Source organism: Xyrauchen texanus, chromosome 17, assembly GCF_025860055.1.
Source record: "Xyrauchen texanus isolate HMW12.3.18 chromosome 17, RBS_HiC_50CHRs, whole genome shotgun sequence".
Taxonomy (NCBI): domain Eukaryota; kingdom Metazoa; phylum Chordata; class Actinopteri; order Cypriniformes; family Catostomidae; genus Xyrauchen; species Xyrauchen texanus.
Genome location: NC_068292.1, coordinates 26,148,869 through 26,172,635, shown reverse-complemented (window position 1 = coordinate 26,172,635; position 23,767 = coordinate 26,148,869). Strand labels below are relative to the sequence as shown.

The window sequence follows — 23,767 nt, the reverse complement described above, 5'->3', positions numbered from 1 at the left end:
TGGGGAAGACTGCTGACCTGACAGTTGTGCAGAAAACCATCATTGACACCCTCCACAAGGAGGGAAAGCCTCAAAAGGTAATTGCAAAAGAAGTTGGATGTTCTCAAAGTGCTGTATCAAAGCACATTAATAGAAAGTTAAGTGGAAGGGAAAAGTGTGGAAGAAAAAGGTGCACAAGCAGCAGGGATGACCGTAGCCTGGAGAGGATTGTCAGGAAAAGGCCATTCAAATGTGTGGAGGAGCTTCACAAGGAGTGGACTGAGGCTGGAGTTACTGCATCAAGAGCCACCACACACAGACGGGTCCTGGACATGGGCTTCAAATGTCAAACGTCTTACCTGGGCTAAAGAAAAAAGAACTGGTCTGTTGCTCAGTGGTCCAAAGTCCTCTTTTCTGATGAGAGCAAATTTTGCATCTCATTTGGAAACCAAGGTCCCAGAGTCTGGAGGAAGAATGGAGAGGCACACAATCCAAGATGCTTGAAGTCCAGTGTGAAGTTTCCACAGTCTGTGTTGGTTTGGGGAGCCATGTCATTGGCTGGTGTTGGTCCACTGTGCTTTATTAAGTCCAGAGTCAACGCAGCCGTCTACCGGGACATTTTAGAGCACTTCATGCTTCCTTCAGCAGACAAGCTTTATGGAGATGCTGACCTCATTTTCCAGCAGGACTTGGCACCTGCCCACACTGCCAAAAGTACCAAAACCTGGTTCAATGACCATGGTATTACTGTGCTTGATTGGCCAGCAAACTCGCCTGACCTGAACCCCATAGAGAATCTATGGGGCATTGCCAAGAGAAAGATGAGAGACATGAGACCAAACAATGCAGAAGCGCTGAAGGCCGCTATTGAAGCATCTTGGTCTTCCATAACACTTCAGCAGTGCCACAGGTTGATAGCATCCATGCCACGCCGCATTGAGGCAGTAATTAATGCAAAAGGGTCCCAAACCAAGTACTGAGTACATATGCATGATTATACTTTTCAGAGGGCCGACATTTCTGTATTTAAAATCCTTTTTTTTTATTGATTTCATGTAATATTCTAATTTTCTGAGATTCTGAATTTGGGGTTTTCATAAGCTGTAAGCCATAATCATAAAAATTATATCAAATAAAGGCTTGAAATATCTTACTTTGCTTGTAATGAGTCTATATAATATATTAGTTTCACCTTTTAAGTTGAATTACTGAAATTAATGAACTTTTGCACGATATTCTAATTTTTCGAGTTTCACCTGTACATTTTAATTTTGTAGCTTTCTTACAAGTACACTGTTGATTATTGTGAACCTAACAAAGCTTCAAGTAAAAGACATCTAAATTAGTCATCTTTTGCTGGAATGGGTGCAGCTGAACTTCTTTTGCCCGAGCTATGAATGGAGGACAGAGGCTTACTCCCTTTGGACATTACCGGGTGTATTAGAGGGTTAGTGAGCAAGTTAACCATGGACTACTGATAGCGGACGTAACATTACAGCTTGTAATTATTTAAGACTCTTGAGAATGACCATTTTACATGTTATACAGTTTTAGGTAAAAGCCAGCCCACAGCTGAATAAAACCTTGCCAAAACAATAACATTACATAGCAAGTTAGCCGAGCACTACTGTGCATTGCAAATGTAAAATGACCGTTTGTAAAAGATTTAAACATCTCCACACTTGATCACTATTCATGATAGTAAGAATGACAAACTATCTGCATAATTCTGCACAATTGTAAGTAAAAGTGATTAGCAAAACTATTTCAACACAAAAACATTATCTAGCTGGTTAGCAGGGGCCTACAGCTGTGCACTGCGTGTAAACTGTAGCTAAAACACAAAACTCTGCTTTTGAACACTCAGTAGCAGATAAATCCACACACAATAAAATATACTCAGAGATTGTGATTCTGAAGCACCAGATTGTCCCAACAAAGTGGGAACTGCACGTCTTTCAGGAGTAACCGTCTTGAAAATCCGGCAATTTGTGGTTGTACTGCTGAGGAATAGTGGTAAAAATACATTTTAACCAGTGATTCTTCAATTTGTCTGCCTTTGGATGTCCAAACAAAGATATTTTGCTTTCACAGTGAAGAAAACAGCATCTTCTCGACATGGCGCAACACTAACCCAACTCATCCTGGCCTCTGCTGTAACTACATTTGTTTGAGGTCTGGCCAAAATAGCCCTAAGCCAGGCATTATGCAAATGTGTCACATAGTGATGTACTTTATGGAAGAAATAGTTGGACTACAAACAGCCTGTTTCTTGTAGTTCTTGAGCAGTGTTGTCTGTGGGAAAGAATAACTCCCTTTTGCGTGGACTTTGTGCTTTGTAAATTTGCAGAACTTTTACATGCACAAAAAGCTATGTTACACACTAAGAGAAAAGTAAAATCCCCAAAAGCATAATATGGCCTACTTAAGGAAAGATGTCAACAGAGGAGGTGTTAAATACATGTTGCGTATCACCTCAGAGGCCAATTGTGGTCCTATTAGCGTGTATACATGCTGGATCGAGTTATCTAAGGGGGCATTTACACTTGGTCACTTCATGCATTTTTGAAGATCAGACTGCTATCGGATCGTGAAAGGACCAGTTGTAAATGCCCTCCAAGATGGATACGAGACGGATATAAATCCAATCCATTAAACCCCCTTCAGAGGTGGTTTCAGTGTAAATGCATTTGGCTGTTCAAGCCACATATGTAAACTTAACTTCACCCAAACAGCATTACGCTGTAAATTTAAAAGATTTGATAATAAATCAGATCTTTAAAATTGAAGATCAGATTTACATCTGTTTGGTGGAGACACTTTGATGTGGCCAAGTGTAATTGGAATATGCTTATTCAATCGGATAGAAATCAGCTCAGTAAAAACGCTTGAGTGACCATGTGTAAATACCCCATAAGTCTGTTACACAAAAATCGCACTGGTACGATTTCAGTCTAAAGCATACACACATTATAAAAAGGCAAATTACTGTTTTAGTCTGACTGCAATCAAACTTAAAGTGCACGTAAAGGTACATGCTGAATAATGACTTAAAGATTGGTCTGTCACTCTAACAAAGCTATCGAATGGCATCAGGTGACTTGGAATATAGCAAGCAACTTGTATTGTATGACAACTTTCAATGCGCTTTTATGGTGTTTTTAAAAAAAATCTTTTTAGAGCCTGACAGCCCCTGGTCTCTATGAATTTTCATAATGTTGTTATTATGGCAAGAGGTGCGTAGCGATTCATCAAAAATCTCTACTTGTGTTTTCCACAGAAAAAATATCAGCCTTTGAGTTTAAAGTAAATAATGACAGAATGTTAATTTTAGAGGAAATTGACCTCACAATAGAATCGAGGGATGCTCTTTTTAAAACTGATGCAGGGAAAGTGTGTAAAGAGCATCCACACACTGGTGTGGCATTGAGGACAAATGCGCTCACTCCTCCACCCCCGCCTGCCTGTGTGAGTAGCTTCCCCTTCCTCTAACAGATGATTACATGCCTCGAGCATCGGCTCTTTCAAACCAGCACAACTCACAAGCTTGCTACACACACAGCACAGTACACAAACAAACAGAGGGCGAAACACAACAGAGCAAAAAGAGATAGGGCAGGTTAGAGATGGAGGGAGTTGTGGTGCAAAAACTGCACTCAAAGCAGTAAACAAACACAAATTGAATACCAATGCAAAGCCTGGCAGTAACAGCAAGTAAAATTAAATACTTCAATTTACAATCATTCAGCCATTTTGTGGCATAGCCACGATCAATATGTATTAATGTCAATGTAGAGTAAAAAGTGCTGCAGACGCACTCTTGCACGGAGTGTGATGACACAATGCTTTCTTCTTTTCACACACATTACACCACACATCTGAAATTAAACCATGCTTTTCACAATTAGGTATATTTAAAATGAATTGCTCACATTACATAAGCAAGCCATGGGGAAAATATTTTTTTTTTACAATGTTTTAGAAACTGTATTAGAGTTTTTCCCCTTCAGACACTACAAATGTTTGTGAACTGCATCACTGTCACAGTGAATTAATCCTGAGTAACGAATAAAACTGAGCTGACATTGATTCACATTAAGAACAATAATGAGATTATGCCATATATATTCTGAGAATACCTGTTGAAATGAGGTCAGTGTGGGTGAAGGAAGGGGGTCTTGTATCCTACAGCGCAGGGGCTCCGTTGTGAGGAGCTTGAGATCCCACCGCAGAAATCCGTTACTCACGCATTCTCCCTATAATTTACAAAAAACATAAACCATAAGAATTAGCCTGCAAGAATGAAAGATTAACACTACATTACACAGTATATATTAATATACCAATTAATCAGACATTATTTGGCCGTTTCGTGATAATTGTCATCAGCTGATAACGGTGCCACTTGAAATGGTGGTTCCCACTTGTGTCAGTTCCAAAATCTACCAACAGCCTTGAATAATGAATAATGCACATTTTTCAATATTAAGTATATATTGAGAAAAATAAGCATTAATTTATATTAATCAGTTTTGTGTGCATATATTGGTTATCATTCAATTGTATTCTCTGTACAGTATCATTAAACAGCTATTTTGCACTCTAGAATTCAAGGTGTTGACTTGGCCTCCAAATCCCCCAGATCTCAATCCAATTGAGCATCTATGGGATGTTCTGGACCAACAAGTCCAATCCATGGAGGCCCCATCTTGCAACTTACAGGACTTAAAAGGATCTGCTGCTAACGTATTGGTGCCACTACACTTGGTGATACTACAGGACACCTTCAGAGGTGTCTCCTCGACTGGTCAGATCTGTTTTGGCGGCACAAGAGGGTCCTACACGATATTAGGCAGGTGGTTTTAATGTTGTGGCTGATCGGTGTATATATACTGTGTGTGTGTGTGTGTATATATATATATATATATATATATATATATATATATATATATATATATATATATATACATACACACACACACACACACACACACACAGTATATATTTATATATATCTTTTCCATTTTCTGCTGTTTCATGAACTGTTGTGTGCTTCTTTATTGTTTAAATTTGGTGAAAAGCCTATATACAGAATAATAACTATGTCAGGTCCCATTGTGACAAGTTTCGCTATATAGTGTGACAACATGAACCACTATTGATGTCAATGTGTATTAAGTTAACAATAAAAAAAAATCCTGGTCAAAAATTATGGAAATATTCAATAGCTTTTTGTAGCTAACCCTTTAAAGTACAGTATATGCCTGTATGGAAACTGACTTTCAAAAATAAACCTACTCTGAGAAATATTCACAGAAGTAAGAAGTGTGACTATTCCCTACTAAGCCCCATTCTCCCCTTTTCTTTTTTTATTCCATCATTCTCTCCCTCTCTTATGCACTCAAGTGAAGTGTCAGTGCATTGTGTGTGTTTGTGTGGGTGTGTATGTTTATAGACATGCTGGTGTGGTGTCAGAATCGGTTATTCTGGGTAATTCTCTTACAGGCAGCTCAGGCTTACTGCATTCAGAGGCAAGAAGAATAAAATATCAGCATGCAGCCCGACATCTCTATCAGACAGAGTGACATGTGCACGCACACACACAGTGCAGCCTTGGCTCTCAGTGACGTGATGGTCAGTGAGCCGCTGCACTTCATCAAATGCACTTTTCTAATCCCTCACAATGTACAGGCCTTTCCACAGCCCACTGCACAACACACACACACACACACACACACACACACACACACACACACACACACATATCACATCTAAGCCTTAAATGTGTGTTTATGTGTCTGAGATTACACAAACTTCTCTAAAAACCTGATTGGGTTTCTGAGGAGTGTGATAGTGCTAGTGTGAGTGGCTTTTCCAGGAGCCATGGCAACGGCTGCTAGGTGAACAAAGGCCCAATTAAAGACTCTCATCTACCGTGAGCAGGACACTTCGGCAACAAACACTGATACAGATGGAATTTAACACACAAACTACACAAATATACACATTTTAAAATAATATTCCGGGTTCAATACAAATTAAATTCATTCAAACAGCATTTGTGGTTAAAGTTTGATTACCGCAAAAATTTATTTTGACTTGTATTTTGAAAAGCTAAAATCTGTTACAAATGGATATGAACGGGGCCAAACCATAAATGTTAAAATACTCACCGTTTAAAAAGTATAACTACAAGACATAAACTATGCATATTAACATGATTTAAGGTGATAAAAACCACTTACTAACCTTTTCTATGTAAATATATAGTTTTTAATGCAAAATATACAATCTTTACAATTTTGTTGCCATGAAGACGTAACACAAAAAACACTGTAATCCCTGTATGACAATTGAAACAACTTTACAGCTCAAATAATACACAAGTTTTAACAGAATAATTAATTTCTTTAAAGTGTTTTTAGTAAATTATAAGCTTCACATGTCTGCCTTTAAATCCTTAAAAAATTGGCCTTTTCACTTCCATTGTAAGTGCCTCATTGACCACGTTTTCATGCACTTAAGAAAACTGTGTTTTCCAGGATATTCACAGAAAGCTGTGTTCCGAAACATCATGTAAACATGAACGCTGATTTCCTTATGAAGCTTAACACATGGGTTTCTCCTGGAGAATGAAGCTTATGTGGTCAAGAAAACGCATTAGTGCCATTCTAACCACTGATATATCAGTGGCTCTAGCAGGTTTTTGAGGAGTGCACAAGACTGGATAACAAACATCATAGGCTGGAACCCAACAACACAACAGAAAGAATTCAACATTTCTGGGAGTACAGTGGGAAAATCACACACACTATAAACTAGGGATATAACGGTTTCAAGGTTTTACAATATATATTCGGTTTTAGAATGTACGGTTATCATACCGTTGAAATCTTCTCATTGACAGCCTTGCATGAAGATAAAGACATTAAATATTTCATATAAATATTTTCAGAACTTTTCTAAAATCCAAATCAGTTTAATTAAGACAGAATCTGCAACATTTACACAGCATCATGTAAACTTGTCTAGATAAAATAAATCTTTATATTGCGCCTTCCTCATGTTGCATTTGACTGTCACTCAATTTTAAAGGTGACATGCAGGTGTCGCAAGCTCAGCACATCACGAGCACATCAGAAGTCCAGCACGAGCGCAACATACAGACATGTCCGTGCCAGAAACTTTATTTCCGCCTCCACAGAAGTTGGAGTCCGCTGTCTGGGATTACTTTGGTATGTAAAAGACCTACGAGGCACCATCAATGTTGATGGTTACCCAGTCTGTAAAGTTTGCTGCAAAAAGTATCGGCTCAGGCTGGAAACACTTCAAACCTTAAAGCACCATCTCCGTGAGCACCATTCCATGGAATTTGCGGAGATGAATGTAAGTGGAAATACAGTACACAGGATAATAAATTATAGCCAGTTTCATAAAAACACCAGATTCAATGTAGTTTTACATGATTTGTAATGTAGGCTAAAGTTATGTTTTATGCTCTGTCACATTCACAAATGCAGCAAATGGATTTAAGTCCTCTTTAAACTTTTTTTGTTCTTTTGCCTAAGTGCAGCGCAACAGTAGGCCAATGTGTTTGATACTGCTAATAATATGTTTTATTGATAAAACATAGCACTTAATGGGGTTTATATAGTGCATGGCTTTTGGTGTTCAGGAAAATGACATTGACAATATGCATGCAGTGAAACTGTGGCAGCAATTTTCAGTATTGGACAAAATGTCAATAAATAAACTGCACATGAATAATATATTTTCAGTAGGTATTGTAGAATTGAACTAAATCACAAATACAACAAATTACTGAATGCATGCAAATGCATATTTTAAGTGTTAACCTGGGCAATATTACAGATTATTACAATTCAATTTCATACATCATAAAATAACAAAATATTTGTAGTTATAATCATCTGACTACAGTGCATATTGCCAATTTTTCTATTAATGTTTACCCGTTTGTGATTTTTATTTTTTTATTTTACCTTGTCAGATTAAGAGAGTGTCCTGATGTTCAAGATCAAAAGACAAAGGAATAAAGTTGAAGGAATCCAAAATAAAGTTCAAGAATTGGTTATAACTGAAATATTTATCTGTGTTTATCAGCAATAGCCTATTTCAACAAAAAATTGTACCGCTTTTAATATTATCAATGCACCTAAATACTGTAGTAATTTTTGTGATGTTTATCATACCGTGAAAATGTCATACCGTTACACCCCTACTATAAACTACACCCATATATACATTCCATTGTAAAATGTCAACTGTCACTCACGTTTGCATACATTCACTCATACATTGTGGGAATCCCGGAGTTATGCGTAAGAGGGTAACTCCACTACTACAGGATAATTCTGCTGCAGGTGGGGATAGAAAGTTAAGGAAACAAACAAGACAACAATTCTGATATATCTGGAAATAAAGTGAAGTAACGAAGAATAAAAGCAAATTCTTCCTTAGACCCCATGTTTGTTATTTACACAAGTATCACAGTTGCATGCATACAGGAGTAAAGTGTACGCTGCTTATACATTACATGTAAAAAAAAAAAAATGGGAATCCCACTTTCTTGCAATAAGCTGCTTTCACTTTCTGGTGTCCAAAACATACTCATGAAAAAAAGTAATTGTCGAAAATATGTTTTGTGGTAATCAACAATATCCCACAAATGCTGTCGTTTGAGCTTAGAACTGGGAATATTCCTATAAAGGGCCATATTCTACACTTTTGAAGCATTTTAGTCAATGTCATAATTACATGATCCTTATCCATCCTCTCTCTGAGACTTAGAATTAAACAGGTTAAACAAGAAAAATTTAACAACAAGGAATAACTTTCTTGGTACAGTATTTAGTGTATAGCACTTACAGTATTTCTCGCCTACTGTTTTATGAATACTGAGGATTCGGACACCCAACTCCATTGATATATTGCTTTTGGCATACTATAAGTATACATATTTGGGGGGAAGAGTTTTCATTTTGGGGCGAACTATCCCTTTAATATCTCTGTTTCCGTTTTCTTTCCCCCTCAGATGATTCTGTGTAAATCTCTCTCTTTTGTGAACTCCTTGTAAAAATCAACAGTTTTCATAAAAAGTGCTTTGAGCACACCTGTAATCAAAGTACCGCATTGAATGCACAGCCACAAAACCACACAAGGACATGCTGAAACAAGCATGCTATCCATCCATGTATCTCTGCAAATGAAGTGTTCCTTCACTGACACTTAAGCTACATTGTGTGTCTACGCTTGCGCAGCTGAGTGTAAAGGCAGACAGTAAGCGCATACATTTTGCATGTAAACACGCACACACAGGGCTAACACAGGCTGATTCAAGAAGCCGGTCTACAATTTATCTTCATTCAACTAAAAAGGGCACACACAAAGGCCCTTATATTAACCATCTTGCAAACACACGCACACATAGACACACACACAAAGCTCAATGTGCTTCTCAATGAAGATCAATTCAGTTTTCAACAGCAAGCTTCCTGGTTAAATTAACCATTAAAGCAGTCGTTCTTCCCTCTTAAATACTTTATCAGCCTCTGAGAACTGCACTTCTCAAGTGAGCTGACTCTCTTTCTCTCATAAACACACACAATTGAACCCTTTTTCACAGACACACACACAAAAGCGATATCGGTACAACCAGTGATGCATTAGTTCACTGAAACAATAATTTAATTATTTATTTATTTTTTATGTCTCAAACAAAAAACTTAGATATAAATAAGGATGTAAAGTATATCGGTGACCATATCAGTACCAGCCATCAATTGGGTTTTTTATTATCAGTATATTTCCAATTTAAAGTCAAACTCTTTTTTATGGTCTTTTTCAACAAATTTTTTTGTACAGAAACCTAAAATAAAGGGTTTTGATGCTTTAATTCACTCAAAGCATGCAATTTTTACTTTTTACTTTTACACTTTTACTCAGTGTGAATGGTATTTAAACAGGCAAAACATATAAACTATTTAGATTTATAAAATTGTTCATAGTGATCAACCAATATGGGTTGTTTAATGGCTGATGCCGATATCCAGAGAGCAGGGTGGCCGATAGGCTGATACAATGCAGATATGTCACACAATTTTATATAGTAAATAACATACATATAAAATTACTAAAAAATTTATAAACTCTTATTTATCACCATAATTACTCAATTTCACACTTAACTTTAACTTAGTAAAAAAAGAATCAGAAAAAATTATATTTAGATTTCTTTGACAAGAAAATGCTGTTCATGAGGTTTGTGAATTACATGAGATATGAAATAAATGAGATATGTGCATATTTGCAGATGGTATATAATTAAAGTTTTATTGATATTTGCCTTTTATCATTAGAAAAGAAAGTTAAAAGTGACAGGGAACTGCTGAGGAGAGGCTGATAGAATGCGTGTTTTAGAGGTAAATAAATGAGCGCTCCACAGGATGCTGGATTTGCTGAAGCTGTGTGAGGTTGGTTTATTTCATCTGTTTAAAGGAGATTCATGAATTACATCTTTCTAATGAGATTTGTGCATATTTGCAGACGGTATATAATAATAGTTTTACTGATATTTGCCTTTTTATAATTTGACAGGATTGTTCAAATTAACAAGAAACTGTTGAGGAGAGGGAGAATGAAGCAGGCGAGCACTTTTATGAGCTCAAACGCGTCTGCTGAGGCTCTGATATGTGGACCATTTAAATGACACTGTTGCACACCGGCCTATTATTGTAGTAATACGATGGCACATAACAACAAAATGAACCATGACTGGTCATTTACATTTCACATGCAAGCAGGCGATTCTCAGCGCCCTCAAGAACCAAATCGTCAAACGGGAAAATGTAGCGGCTGATGCCGATAATTACAAAATTCTGTCAATCACTAATTGTCCATCATATTGGTTGACTTAACATAAATATATTAATTGGCTATTGATACAAAATGATGAAATCATTGCATATCCTAGAATCAAAATGCTACTTTGCAGTCCTGGAACTTTTGAGACATTCATGTCTGTGCCAGACTGATTTGAGCTTCAATTCAATTCCATTGTGTTTAAACAGGACATTCACATTAAAAGGGAGTGAACAAACAAAATGTTGGCAAATTGTATTTTCACATTGCTTTTCTAGAGGTGATGTTGGTGGAGCCATTCAGTTATTAATCTAATAGCTTTGAAAATGATTTAAGACATGATGCTTGCAATGAATTGCTTGGGAATCATAAATTACTCAGCTCCGTTGAGAAATCAATGTACCTAGCTCACACTCTCTCACACATGGCAAAGAGAAAAAGACAGAAATGCAATGTTTCTGACAAATTTTTTTCCCATGTTTACTCTCTCTCTCCGACACACAAGCTCCGTCATACGTTCAGGTTTGACGCCATCAGGGCAGCAGCATGGCAGGATGCACCCTGTGTTCCACTCCACAGCCTGACACAGACTTCCTGCAATTGGATCAAATCGTCTATGCAATCATCAACCCAAAGCCATAAGGAAATGGCAAACTACTGTAGAAAAGGAGAATCTTTTCTCTTTCACACGCATACCTGAAACTATGTGTATTCAACTTGCATACTTTCATGAGGTCAGTGACCACAGTACAGTCATCAGAGTTACAGAAAGTAAAACAGACAGAGAATCACAGAGTGCAAGCATAATTTACACTGATGCCTGTCAATCAAAAGCTCCAAAGAACACAGACTCAGTGGTTGCCACATGAACATGTCATGGTCACACATAAAAAAAAGAAAATTTTGAATCATTTATGAAAGTGCAAACATTTTGTCATTCAGGTGTTGTCACGTTAATTAGAGGGAGAATGCAGAGGTAATTTCAACTGGCTTTATTAAAAAAAAAAACTCACAAGAGAGAAACAACAAAACAGGGCAAAAACAAAATAAAAGATAAACAAAGACAAGATTGACGTTTAGGAAACAACTGGAGACAAGATTAGAATACACAAATCTCACACACTGACAAATTTGACAAAACAATCAAACACAAGACTGAACAAGAGGGGAGCTTAAATAGAGTAGAAAACAAGAAGGGTAATGAGGAAGGCAGGTGCAACTAATTGACCAAAAACAAGGCAAATGAGAGGGTGGGGTTATCACTCAAGACAGAAGAGCATGTGGCAATGAAAAACCCAAACAAAGCCACCTGCTCTCACACACGACAGACACCATACGAGTGTCAGGATCCAGTCACAAAATGATACAAACAAAATGACAGGATCCTGACACTATAGACTAGACACAAGAATACATGGCTATGAAAACAAATCCAAATCCATGTTTGATATCAGACACACTGAAGTTCCATGATGTCTGTACATGAGTGTTTGCGCTGAAATTTCCTTTTCAAGCCACGCATAACTGACAAAGTTTAAAAATCATGTTTTATCACAGTGGTTGATTGACAGGTAGAATTTTCACCAAAGAACTCCTGATTTAAAATACTCACGCTTGAGTCATAAATCTATTAGCCTATATATGATATGTACCGTGTATGCCATTATAATGGATGCTACACCGCTGAATGTATTTATGAAATGAAAAGAAGTATGACGAATAAAAAAAAAAGACCATGATGGAAATCGTTTAACTCAGTCCATCAGTGACGATAAAGATTATTTCTAGTGCAACCTCTGCTCGGTAGTACTCGTATTGGGCCAATACTCGGGGGTAAATACTCATACTCGGTATCAGTGTCATCATTACATATTTCCGAGTAAGAGTGCATTAATCGAATGACGTGATTGCACATGTGTGCATAGTGCTTCTAAGACCAGTTTGAAAACATGAGAAACATTTTAATGTGTTTAAACCATTTAAATCTAGAACATCAGTTATTTTATTTTATACATCTTTACCTAATATAAGTGGATTCTCTCATATGCAAGCACCTTTTCTCTCTCTCCCTCCCTCCCGTGTATGTAGCGCGATAGCTTGCATTCCCAAGCGATTGCCAGTCATCCAGGATTTTATTTTTAATTGATAATTCCAAAGCAAGAAAAGATAGAAATTGTTTGAAACTAATGTGTCATTTTTTGTTTTATCCGCCTTCTCTCTCTCTCTCTCTCTCTCTCTCTCCACTTGTGTTTGAGGGAGAGAGAAAAGAGCGCTATGATCAGACTCGCGACAGAGATCTTCACGCCAGAAACACCACAACTCCAAAAATCGTTTGTTAAGTGTAATGTGTAAGGCTAATGTCTGTCAATTCAGCTCAATAAAAACGAAGTATAAAGCAATCGAACAGATGTCGATAATTATGTTAATTAATTAATCTTATATATATATATATATATATATATATATATATATATATATATATATATATATATATATATATATATATAAGTATATAAAAGATTAATTAATTAACATAATTATTAATTCAATTAATTAAACTGCATTTCATGTAATCAATTCAATTATAAATTTTAATTGATTGACAGCCCTAATTTAAACATAGAAAAAATTACACTTTTAATGTCTGAACTAATGCATTTCTCTTCCATATCGCCATAATCACCTGACTACCGAAAGGGACACATGAAACGTTGCAAGATTTTCTCAAGGAAATCACCCTCCACCTGTCAGTATGATGTGTCATAAGTGCTGTTGCTAATGTTGTGCAATGATAGAATTTACTAGGGTTTTATGGAGTGTATGGATGCGTGCATAGCGTGCAATACTAAAGCTCTGTAATGTGCTGCCGCTCAGCCGAGTGTTATATGAAGCCTGTTTTGTTTGCTTACATAAGACCGAGAAGTGTTACAGAGACCATAGTGCAGTTTCACAGTAGAGCATGTGAAACCATACACCCCAGGGCCTTTTCTGCTATCAAGTGTGTGTGACATTAGAACATTAGGTACATCATTGGAGGCGATGAGGGAGAAAGAGTGACTCTGTCCATCTGGCTCCACACCACGCCTTAGAAATGATGAGATACGCCTCTGACTGCACATAAGTCAAGAGAGACTGTTAAAAAATGCTACGCATCTGTGTCTATGGGTGGAGAAATTGTGTGTTCACTGTGTAAACCAACAAAATATTTGCTCTCCATTAAAATGCAAGGCACACAAGCCACATTCTCAACCAATGTCATAAAACCTGCTCAAAAAATTCCATCGTAAACCCAAACATCAAACTTCTTTCATACTGTTGTAAAATTGCCAAATTTCTGAAGCATCACAAAATAGTATCACTTAAAAAACAATTTTCCCATGTTTATCAACTCTTCATTACTGAATCATAAACCAAGCGTCAGTACTCACTTCAGTAAAATTCTTAAAGGAATAGCACATGAGGGTGAACACATTATGACAGATTTTTTTGTCTGATCATCTTAATCTACAACAGCATTCTGCAGTGATGCCTTTTCCTGAGCCCTGCCTCTGCCAAATCAGTTACTATTCAGTTGTCTCTGTACTGGCACAAGCAGTCAGACAGTTGCTCCTTTGAGGGAAAAAAGCTATAAAGGAATCAGGCTTAAAATTTGAAAAAGATTAATTTGAGATTGAGATTTGGATTATGACTGACATGCAGAAAGACTGGAGGCAAATTAACTTTTAGCACATTTAGACTCATCACATCAAACTCCTATTACTCAACCAACTGTCTCATTAAAATCGAAGAAAAACTTTAAGTGTGTTAATCTTTTCAATGTTTAAATTAGTGTTGTCAAGACACATTTCCTGCCGGTTCTCGCCTCCTCCTTGCCCAACCTTTACCCATTACATTGATGTCAAAACCCGAGAGGGAGGAGGGATGCGCTGTTGTGGAGTCCTCGCCGCTGCCATCCGCAGGGGAGCAGCCACGGCCGTCTGCCTGGGGACGGAGGGGTTTCTGCCAGCCGCCGAGAATCAGAGGACTCACTGCCATCTGCCGGGGGAGGAGTGAGCTGGCGTCCACCAAAGGGAGGAGCGGTTGAGCACCGGGTGACAGCGTGTCCGGGAGACCGCAAGCAAGTTCTTTCTCTGCCTTGCACGTTCCCGACACAGGGGTCGCTGCCGGCCGCCGAGAGCCAGAGGAAATGTTTCAGATCACCGTAGAAGGCGAGGAGCGGGTCTGTTCTCCAGGGGCCGGAGGACTCACTGCCATCCACCAGGAGAGGAGCGAGCAGGTATATGTAAGAGGTCGGCGAAGCGGTTGAAGACTGTGCGATGGCGCATTCGGGAGCCGGTGTGTAAGTTTTCTCTCCTCTCGCTATCGCTCCACCTCACTCTTTCCCTCTCCCTCCTCTCTTCTCTTCTCTTCTCTCCCAGGTCTCAAAAGGTGGGGAAGACCTGCCAGCAGGCACGGCCGGAAGGGCAACGCCCCCCATTCAGGAAGGGAGGGGAGTGAGTCATGCCAGGGGTTTACCCGGACTGAGTCAGGAGATGGAGGAGTGTGACGAAGAGGGGGGTGGGGCCGAGTCATGAGGACACAGGGCCGGCCCTAAATTGGGCTAATCAGCCGGTAGGGGATAAAGACGAACCGGAGGCACCAGTTCGAGAGAGACGCACGCGGCCGCATTGCATATGTGTCGGTGTTTGTTTTATGTTGAGTTTTATAATTAAAATTAACATTGACTGTTTAGCCGGTTCCCGCCTCCTTGCCCAGCCTTTACCAGTTACAGTGCAATTGAACACACTCCTTGTATCTAAATATTAAATGAAAACAAATGCATGTTCCTTCAATTGCTGTTCAATTAAGTATGCATTGATGAAGTGTTTTTAAGAAGGGTCCTACTGTAAACAGTTTTTTCCAAAATCTTGTTTTGCTTTTTTTATTATTATTATTACAGTATTATTCCAGAATTCCAAGTTTTTGGAAATCATCAAAAAGTTGTGAAAATGAATATAGAAAAATTACTTTTTAACAAACCATTGCATTTTTTAACAAACCTTTATTAAAATACTAGTTAAAATACTTTCTAATACGCAGAGACAATTAAACAATATCACATGAGCAAGAGTGCTTGTATATAAGCAGTATCACACTAGTAATCAAACAATTTTGTGAGGGATTCAAATCAACCTCAAAACCCTCACCGCTCAGGAACAACGAACAATTTGCGGTAAGTCATGGCATCGGCTCATGTTATTTGTTCATGCATTGCATGTCACATGTTTACAATAGCCTCCTCCGTCAGCAGTGAGGGATTCACTTGTGATAAATGTAAGGAATTAGTCAGGCTGACGGAGAAGGTTAATGAGTTAGAGACTCGCATCCGAATGCTAGTAGAGGTCAGTGAGAAAGAGAAGCCGGTAGATACTGTTTCGGATGCGGGCAGTACAGAGAGCAAGACACACACTTTGGTTCCGGCTATAGAGCCCCTGCAGCAGGGCATTTGGGTGACGTCTCGGCGGCATACTCGTTCAGCAAAGAGACACCACTCTCCCGTTCCTGTTAGGGTTTCCAATAAATTCTCCCCACTCAGTGATATACCCACTGAGAATCATATTGAAAGAGCCCTTGTTATCGGTGATTCTATTGTAAGGAACGTGGAAATAGAGACTCCAGCCACTATTGTTAATTGCATTTCGGGGCCAGAGCGCCTGACATCAAATCAAATTTACAAGTGCTGGCTAATGCTAAACGTAGATTTTCTAAAATTGTTATCCATGTCGGCACTAACGATGTCCGGCTTCGCCAGTCGGAGATCACTAAAGATAATGTTAAAGAGGTGTGCAAATTTGCAAAAACGATGTCAGACACTGTAATATGCTCTGGTCCCTCCCTGCTCGACGTGGTGACGAGGTTTATAGTAGATTAGTGTCACTGAATGGCTGGATGTCTGAGTGGTGTCTGCAGAATAAAATAGGATTTATAGACAATTGGAAAAGTTTTTGGGGTAGACCTGACCTGCTAAAGAGAGACGGACTCCATCCCTCCAGGGAAGGTGCCGCTCTCCTCTCTAGTAATTTGGCTCATAGACTTAATGATATTAATTGACTAACTGGGGCCCAGGTCAGGAAGCAGACAAACTGGTTAATCCGAACGTCTGCTAGCTGCCATGAGACGTCACACAGGTCACATAAACTACAACACATAGAGACAGTATCACCTAGATATCTCATAGAGACTGTGTCTGTTCCCGAACTACCAAACACAATACCCTCACTAAATCATTTAGAAAAAATTTGATTAAGGTCAAACTTGAACAAAACAAACAAATTAAAAATAAACATCATATAAAAATAGGGCTACTAAACATTAGATCTCTTGCTACCAAAGCACTAATTGTCAATGAAATGATTACAGATCATAGATTGGATGCGCTCTGTTTGACTGAAACCTGGCTTAAACCGGATGAATATATTAGTTTAAATGAATCTACTCCCCAGGTTATTGTTATAAACATGAGCCTCGCCTGAAGGGCCGAGGAGGAGGTGTTGCTACAATTTACAGTGAAGTTTTTGGTGTTACTCAGAGGACAGGATATAAATGTAAGTCTTTTGAACTAATAATGCTTAATGTGACACCGTCAAATACAAATATAAATAAAAAATCTCTGTCGTCCTTTACCCTTGCTACAGTGTATAGATCACCCGGCCTTATTCAGATTTCCTTAGTGAATTTTCAAATTTTCTATCAGATCTTGTAGTTACTGTAGATAGAGCCTTAATTGTTGGTGACTTCAACATTCACATAGATAATGAAAATGATACATTGGGATTAGCATTTATCGATATTCTCAACTCTCTCTGAGTCAGACAAAATGTAACAGGACCAACTCATCGCCATAATCATACGCTAGATTTAATTCTTTCATATGGAGTTGATGTTGATAATATAGAAATTCTGCAGCAGAGCGATGACATCTCGGATCATTGCCTCGTCTCTTGTATGCTGCGATCAGCTACTGTTACTCAATCTACACCACGCTATCGCTTAGGTAGAACTATTCTTTCGACCACTAAAGATAGCTTCACTAATACTCTTCCAGATCTATCTCATATACTCAATAAACCGCAAAGCCCAGAAGAACTTGATGAAATAACAAAACATTTAAATGCAGTCTTCTCTAGCACCCTTGATGTTGTCGCCCCACTTCGATTAAAAAAAATAAAAAAATAAGCCCTGCACCATGGTACAATGATCACACTCATGCTCTCAAGAGAGCAGCTCGGAAAATGGAGCTATGTGGAAAAATACAAAATTAGAAGTATTTCAGGGTGCATGGAAGGATAGTGTCTGTAGCTACAAACACGCACTAAAAGCTGCCAGGTCAGCATATTTTAGTAAACTCATAGAAAATAACCACAACAATCCTAGATGTTTATTCAGTACTGTGGCTAAATTGGTTAGGAATAAAGCCTCAACCGAACCAGATATTACGTCACACCTCAAGAGTAATGACTTCATGAATTTCTTTACAGATAAAATTGAAATAATCAGAAATAAAATTGGAATTATGCAATCATCTGTCATAGCACCTCAGAAATCAGAGTCGACTAATTTCCCTCATGTGCATCTTCAATCCTTCGCTATCATAGGTCATGAAGAGCTAACAAAACTTATCGAAACATCAAAAGCCACAACTTGTTTGTTAGATCCAATACCAACTAAGCTCTTAAAAGAGGTATCTCCTGTAATATCAGAACCTCTTCTTAATATCATTAACTCCTCGCTATGCTTAGGACATGTCCCAAGAAACTTTAAAATGGCAATTATCAAACCGCTAATTAAGAAGCCACAACTTGATTCTGGAGAACTTGCTAATTATAGACCGATTTCAAATCTCCCGCTTATGTCAAAAATACTAGAAAGGGTAGTATCCTCCCAAATATGTTCATTTCTACAGAAAAATAGTATATATGAAGAATTTCAATCTGGATTTAGGCCTCATCACAGTACAGAGACTGCACTTATCAGAGTTACAAATGACTTGCTTTTATCATCTGATCGCGGCAGCATTTCTCTTCTAGTGCTTTTAGATCTTAGTGCTGCATTCGACACGATAGATCACGACATTCTCTTGAATAGGCTGGAGAATTATGTTGGAATTTGTGGAGTGGCATTAGCATGGTTTAGGTCATATTTAGCAGACCGCTACCACTTTGTCTATGTAAATGAGGAATTGTCAAACCAAACAAAAGTAAAATATGGAGTGCCACAGGGATCAGTTTTAGGGCCTCTGCTTTTCTCCATGTATATGCTTCCCCTGGGAGATATTATCAGGAATCGTGGAATAAGTTTCCACTGCTATGCTGACGATACACAACTTTATATTTCTTCAAAACCTGATGAGATTTCACAATTATCAAAATTAACAGAGTGTATCAATGAAATAAAAGATTGGATGGCCAGAAATTTCCTTCTACTCAATTCTGACAAAACAGAGGTTCTAATTATTGGACCAAAAAGCTCTAAAAATAAGCCACTAAAATATAATTTGACTCTAGATGGATGTACCGTTACATCATCTTCAACAGCAAAGAACTTGGGTGTTATATTTGATACAAATCTGTCCTTTGAAAATCAAATTACAAATGTTTGTAGAACAGCATTCTTCCACCTAAGAAATATTGCTAAATTAAGGCACATGCTCTCGGTTGCTGATGCCGAAAAACTAATTCATGCGTTCATGACCTCAAGACTAGATTATTGTAATGCATTACTGGGAGGATGTCCAGCAAGATCAATAAATAAACTTCAATTGGTTCAAAATGCAGCAGCCAGAGTGCTGACGAGAACCAAGAAATATGATCATATTAGCCCCATTTTATCATCGCTACATTGGCTACCTGTTAAATTTCGTATTGATTTTAAAATTCTGTTATCTACGTACAAAGCTTTGAATGGTCTAGCTCCGCAGTACTTAAGTGATCTTCTAACACGCTATATTCCAACACGCTCATTAAGATCGCAAAATTCTGGCCTATTAATAGTTCCTAGAATATCAAAATCCACAAAAGGAGGAAGATCCTTTTCATATTTGGCTCCTAAACTATGGAATAATCTCCCAAACACTGTTCGAGATGCAGACACACTCTCTCAGTTTAAGTCTAGACTAAAGACTCATCTATTTAGCCAGGCATACACCTAATTTATCCCACACTTAGGCTGCTTTAGTTGAGTCTGCCGGAACTAGAAACATTGAGCATGATCTCAAACTCTGCAATAAATTGAATGGCATCTACGCTTACATCTTTTTATTTGTTTCCCTGTCTCAACCTCGGGACTCCTATCCTGAGGTCACCAGAACCGGCTGGATCCAGCACCATTCCTGCTTCATGTTGGACTCCACTGCTACATGTCGCTGAATGATGATGACTAAATGCGGTCGATTGATGGACTACGATCGTGAAATGGAATGCATAGACTAACTATTGCCCACAAAAGCCTTCGATCGGCCAATTGACAGGGACACTTGCATCTATGTGAACCTCTACAATTAATCTAGATGGACTTCAAAGACTTTGGTCATTAATCTTACAGTTCAAACACAATCGATTCTTACTCACTGACACCTTAACACTTAGTTTAATGATTTTAAAACATGATTTTACCTATACATAATTAATATTTACATTACATTCATAATGTTAGCCAGAGGGAACTGGCCCCCACAGTGAGTCTGGTTTCTCCCAAGGTTATTTTTCTCCATTAATCTACATCTTATGGAGTTTTGTGTTCCTTGCCACAGTCAGCCTACGGCTTGCTCACTGGGGTTATTAACTCTTTCCCCGCCAGCGTTTAAAAAAAAAAAAAAGTTGCCAGCCACCGCCAGGGTTTTTGACGATTTTAGCAAAATTTAATGGCCCATAGAATATTTAATTCCATGAATATATGAAGATGCTATATATCAAAATAAAGATCTGAGCCTCTGCTTTTAGGCAAATAAAAAGCGATTTTATTTTATCTTCATTTGTTATTTTTAATGCCATTAAGGCATTAAAGGTAGGCTTTGTCAAAAACAACATTTCGGACAAAAAGCTGAGAAAAAGGCATTTCTATCTACATTTTGAGCTACATTCTCAAAACTCCACTTACGTTTAAGACGATCGCAGTCTGTTTCTTTGATCAAAGAGTTGCGTACTCTTTCAAAACATGCGTCGTGGTCTTTCTTATCAGTATTCCACCTAAAACACGGATACCAGGAAAATTCCGTGTTTGGCGGAAGCTTTTTCATAAAACCCGGAAAATTCCGTGTTTGGAAGGGAAAGAGTTAATATAATTATCATTTAATTATTTTTAAACCATTAAAATCAAATTTTGTCTAAATTACACAATGATGATTAATCGACTTTATGGACGTTGCAGTTTTTGTCGTCTGTTAATGCTGATGTTCTGTGAAGCTGCTTTGAAACGATGTGTGTTGTGAAAGGCGCTATACAAATAAAATTGAATTGAATTGAATTAATCATACTATATGGCCTTACATCATCACTGTTGTGATTACCTATGGCACTCGGCCTGTGGCCGAATCACAGCAGTGCTGATGTAGGGCCATATTGTATGATTACTAGTGTGATATTGCTTATATACAACAGTTCAATGAACAAGTATATTTTATAAGTATAAAAATTAAGAAAAACTGAGAATGGAAACAAAAATGGTGTGTGTGTGTGTGTGTGTGTGTGTGTGTGTGTGTGTGTGTGTGTAAGAGAGAGAGAGAAAGCACATGTGTGAATCTATTTGTCAGCTTTCTGAAGATAATGTAATTTTGGTCAAATGCATCCTATTTCCTCTGTGGAAAAATAGGCGTCTGAGCTGGGGTATTCCTCCATATTTTGCGGTAGCCGGTGAGACCTTATTCACGGTAGTGCCAACTTTGATTTTTAATGGGAATGACAATGAGGCTGTAAGGGATAGACTTACCTTCTCGTCAATGGCACGCATGGTATAAAGCTGTATAAAACTTAAAGATTTTTCAAAAACACTTAAAACGGCAGTAAAAATCCATTGAAGAGACTGCAAGTCCCTCACAGCCTCATTGTCATTCCTATTAAAAAAAGATGGCACTGCTGTGAATAAGGTCTATTCACAAAAGAAACAGCAGTCTCCCCCACCATTTTGAAATGTATCCAATGTATTCCAATGTGGAAACTCCAGTAAGAGGTAAGAGCCTTTAGTTTGTGTATTTAATCAGTGTGATTTCTCTCAGCTTTGATGAGCCTTAATGCTGATTTTTTTTTGTTTAAAGCGGTTTAAAGCTATAAATTAAGGTGCAGATGAATGAAAACACTGACTGACTGATGCTGACTCGATGCACGTCACTTCAACTGTCTCATATTACACACAAATTGTCTTCTGTTGCCACCTGCTGGCTAAAATCTGCAATGTCACAATAATATATTTAAAGAGACACATCTAGCTCTTTACTTTACACATCTGCGCTTATACCGATCAGCCACAACATTAAAACCACCTGCCTAATATTGTGTAGGTCACCCTCATGCCGCCAAAACAGCGCCAACCCGCATCTCAGAATAGTATTGTCCCCCCCTAAAATATCATTAAAATATGTGTATTGTAAATAATATAATGATATATTCTTAAAATAATTTTTTAAGAAATAAAATAATACAAATTCAAACGGGGTAACAACAAAAAACCTCTTGGTGTCCCCTTCAAAAATTGCTGTTGATGATTGTTATGTTTATTGCCCCCCAACATTTTGATAAAAATTTCTCCCCTGCATGTAAGTAGTGTGAGTAGTGTGTTAACACTGAAAATGCAACAAAAAAAAAGTGTGTTATGAGTGTGGAATGTTGGACACTTCATGCACTCAGCACTTGTGGTTTGCCATACACAGCGGAGTTACTTGGCTGCATTGCTGGTCAAACACATTTTTGTAAATAATAGAGAATGTAGAAACTAGTGAAACTTCAGTAAAGACAATGGCTTACATATGTAATTTGAATGATTTAGATTTACCATCACCCAACGTTGTGAATATGGACGTTATTTGTGATGCAAGTGTTGAACTGAGGGTGGCTAACATGCTAAAGCTAGCTGCAATACATTGTGTGCGTTTAAAACATCACCTACGTTAAGTGTTCCATTTGAGATGATACTCCACTTAAAAAATGCATACACTACATGGTTGAGTGCATAGTGTATATTGTAAGTATTGTGCGTCAAAGAATCCAAGTTGAGGTCAATCGACAGCATTTGTAGCATAATATTGATTACCACAAAACCCCATTTTGGCTTGCCCTTACTTTCCTTAAATAAAAAAAATAATAATAAAAAAACAGTTACAGTGAAGCAATTACAATGAAAGTGAACGGGGCCAATCTGTAAACATTTAAAAACTGTTTCAAAAGTATAGCCACAACACATAAACAATGTGTGTTATCATGACTTTAGTGTGATAAAATCACTTTTCTGTGTTAAGTTATAGCATGACGATCATGATGTAATCTCGAAAAACCCTAAAACCATTGTAAAAATGACAATAAACAACTTTACAGCTCAAATAATACATGAGTTTTAACACAGGAATTTATGTAAGTACTTTTACAAAATTATAAGCTTCACATTTCCGCTTTTGAACCCTCCAAAATTGGCCCCGTTCATTTCTATTGTAAGTGCCTCATTATAACCTCAATTTTTGCTTTTTTTAAAGAAAAGGAGGGACGAGTCAAAATAAATTTTTGTGGTAATCAACATTATGCCACAAATGCTGTTGAATGAGTTTATTGTAACTTGTATTGAACCTGGAATATTCCTTTAATTGTCAGAATATTTTTAGTTTTAATATTGATCACTCTGCTTTATGGCACCGCAATATAAAGAAAATAAAACCACACATACTACA

At 37.8% G+C, this 23,767-nt stretch overlaps 1 protein-coding gene across 1 annotated transcript in view; it reads right to left on the bottom strand.

Moving 5' to 3' along the window:
* LOC127658329 (polypeptide N-acetylgalactosaminyltransferase 1) overlaps window positions 1–23,767 on the bottom strand; it is a 133,506-nt gene that overhangs the window by 78,406 nt on the left and 31,333 nt on the right. The window contains exon 2 of the mRNA XM_052147565.1: window positions 4,119–4,235. The gene's annotated coding sequence lies outside the window, so the exon portion shown is untranslated. The remainder of the gene's footprint in view (window positions 1–4,118; window positions 4,236–23,767) is intronic.